Here is a 3,462-nt window from a genome sequence, read left to right on the forward strand (position 1 = left end):
TTTTGGGGGCTCCAAAATCACTGCAAATGGTGACTGCAGCCATGAAATTAAAAGATGCTTACTCCTTGGCAGGAAAGTTATGACCAACCTAGACAGCATAAAAAGCAGAGACATTACTTGGTCAACAAAGGTCCATCCAGTCAAGGCTATGGTTTTTCCAGTAGTCATGTATGGATGTGAGAGTTGGACTGTAAAGAAAGCTGAGCACTGAAGAATTGATGCTTTTGAATTGTGGTGTTGGAGAAGACACTTGAGAGTCCCTGAACCACCAGGAGATCCAACCAGTCCATTCTAAAGGAGATCAGTCCTGGGTGTTCATTGGAAGGACTGATGCTGAAGCTGAAACTCCAATACTTTGGCCACCTGCTACAAAGGGCTGACTCATTTGAAAACTCCCTGATGCTGGGACAGATTGAAGGCAGGAGGAGAAGGGGATGACAGAGGCTGAGATGGTTGGATGGCATCACTGACTCAATGGACATGAGTTTGGGTAAACTTCGGATTTTGTGATGGATGGGGAGGCCTGGCGTGCTGCAGTCCATGGGGTCACACACACTCACATCAAACAAACCAACAGAGAGGGCCTAGCATCAACAAAGAATATGAAGGTGTGGAAAAACTGTATTATATGGACCCAATTGCACGGCCCTTTGGGTTCATATTTCTGGAGCATCAGGTGTAACGAGAAGATGACCAGAGAGGTGAATTGAGGCCCCAGAATGAGTGATGTCATGCAGCCACTCATGTTGGCCACAACAAACGTTTTCTGTAAAGGACAAGATAGAACATTTTGTAGACCATTGTAGACAACGTATAGACTCTGTTCCATTTTATCCTTTTCCTCTTTCCCTTTTCAAGCCCTTTAATTTAAAAGTATAAAAACTATTCTTAGCCCATAATCATATCATAAGTTGCTCAGTCGTGTCCGACTGTTTGCAACCCCATGAACTATAACCTACCAAGCTCCTCCGTCCATGGGATTTTCCAGGCAAGAACACTGGAGTGGGTTGCCATTTCCTTCTCCAGTGCATGAAAGTAAAAAGTGAACGTGAAGTCGCTCAGTTGTGTCCGAATCTCAGCAACCCCATGGACTGCAGCCTACCAGGCTCCTCCATCCATGGATTTTCCAGGCAAGAGTACTGGAGTGGGGTGCCATTGCCTTCTCTGATTCCTAGCCCAAGGGTTGTGCAAAAAACAGTTGGCTAAATTTGGCCTGCATTCTGTAGTTTGCTATACTAAGTCCCTCCCTTGGGTGTATAAAGAATTTCCTCCAACTAAAGCCACTATGCAGGGCAACCAGAGAGACTTGGAACATACTGATAAGGAGAGGGACTAATTCGCCCTCGGGGAGTCTCTCAGAGGCAGTGGCATCTGAGTTGTGTTTGGAAGAATAACTAACAGTTCACAAGGAGAAAAGCAAGTTGCAGGGGAGCGATGTTCCCACTGAGTTGGACTCTGCCATTTGAAGATCATAAGCTATGGGGTAAGGCTTTGTTGGATCTGAGTTTCTTCATCTTTAGGGTGGGTCTTATAATACCTACCCTTCTAATCTGGAAAGAAATGCAGTGCAGGTGAAATAGTACCATCACCACCACCAACAAAAAGTCCTCTAAACCTTGCTTAAAAGAGCTTAAAGTGCCTGAAAAATGTGGCTGTTATCTCAGACCCTTCATCTTGCCTGAGCCAAGATGACTCATGCCACTCATGTGTGCACAGTAATTGCTGAGATTATTGGGTTTATGCTGGAGTGTTTGGAGCCAACCACTCTTCTCTCAAGAGAGAACAGAATGAGTCAGGAACAGACTTTGGCATCTTCTTGTTGTTTTTTATGTGAGCCATTTGCATCCTGTTCTGAGGCTAAATTTGTTACAGCTCCTTGCTTCTTAAAAGTGCAAGTCATCAGGGGTGGGAGGAGGGGAAATGGGAGGAAGGTGGTCAAAAAGCTCCCAGTTATAAGTAAAGTAAGTACTAGGGATGTAGCAGACATGATGATTGGAATTTACATTATTGTGTGTGACATACATGCAGGCTGTTAAGAGACTGGTTCTAAGACTTCTCATCACAAGGAAAGTAATTATTCCTTTTTTTGCTTTCTCTCTTTATTGTACCTGTACAAGATGATGGATGTTAACTAAACTTTTTATGGTAATCATTTCACAATAGTTTATGCAGTTTAGTTCATTATGCTGTGAACCTTAAACTTACAGTAATGTATGTCAATTATTTCTGAATAAAACTAGAAAAAAAAAAGTACAAGTCAGAAGACTTTTTGGTGTTTTCTGAGGGGCAGTATCAGGATCTCCCCAGCTATTAACTTTTTCTATCATTCCACAATGCCTGATGTTCCAACAGAACGGATCCAAGTACTTCTTTAGAAAGGAAATAGCATTTTGGACAACCGGGGGTGAGTCAGACATCATGTGTGCTAAGTCACCTCGGTTGTGTCCGACTCTGTGACCCCATGGATTGTAGCCCACCAGGTTTCTCTGTCCATGGGATTCTCCAGACAAGAATACTGGAATGGGTTTCCATTTCCTACTCTAGGGAGGACACCTTAAACTAGGTATTAGCCAGAGAGATCATTTTCATGCACCAGATTCCAAGAAATGCTGATGTAGAGACATGGGACTCTAGGAAGATGACTTGGGTCCAAATTCTTTGTGCTGATTATTTAGCCTTTCTGCTTCTCTGCTTGCTTATCCAGGACATGAGATGATGCCCCTACTAGTAGTCGCCATTAAGATGGAATGCACAAGCATATGTCGGGAACACAGAGCAGTGGCTGACAGACAGTGACAGATGTTAGCTGTTATTATTTCTAGTTAAGGTCAAGTTGAAACAAGGATAGTTTTGTAACTGGAGCTAGGAGTGTGGAGAGGGGAAAACTGCTGTTGTTCAATTGCTAAGTTGTGTCTGACTCTTTGGGACCCCATGGATTGCAGCACGCCAGGCTCCTCTGTCCTCTAGTATCTCCTGAAGTTTGCTCAAATTCATGTCCATTGAATTGGTGATGCCATCCCACCATCTCATCCTCTGCTGCTCCTTTTGCCTTCAATCTTTCCCAGCATCCAGGTCTTTTCCAATGAGTTGGCCCTTTGCATCAGGTGGTTGAAGTATTGTAGATTCAACATCAGCATCAGTCCTCCCAAAGAATATTCAGGGTTGATTTCCTTTAGGATTGACTGGTTTGATGTCCTTGCAGTCCAAGGGACTCTTAAGAGTCTTCTCCAGCACCACATTTCAAAAGCCGCAATTCAAAAAATCAGTTCTTTATCATGGTGTATGATCTTTTTAATGTGTTGTTGGATTCTGATTGCTAGAATTTTGTTAAGGATTTTTGCATCTATGTTCATCAGTGATATTGGCCTGTAGTTTTCTTTTTTTGTGGGATCTTTGTCAGGTTTTGGTATTAGGGTGATGGTGGCCTCATAGAATGAGTTTGGAAGTTTACCTTCCTCTGCA

Source organism: Bison bison, unplaced genomic scaffold (genome assembly GCF_000754665.1).
Source record: "Bison bison bison isolate TAMUID 2011002044 unplaced genomic scaffold, Bison_UMD1.0 scf7180017864097, whole genome shotgun sequence".
NCBI classification, from domain to species: Eukaryota; Metazoa; Chordata; class Mammalia; order Artiodactyla; family Bovidae; genus Bison; species Bison bison.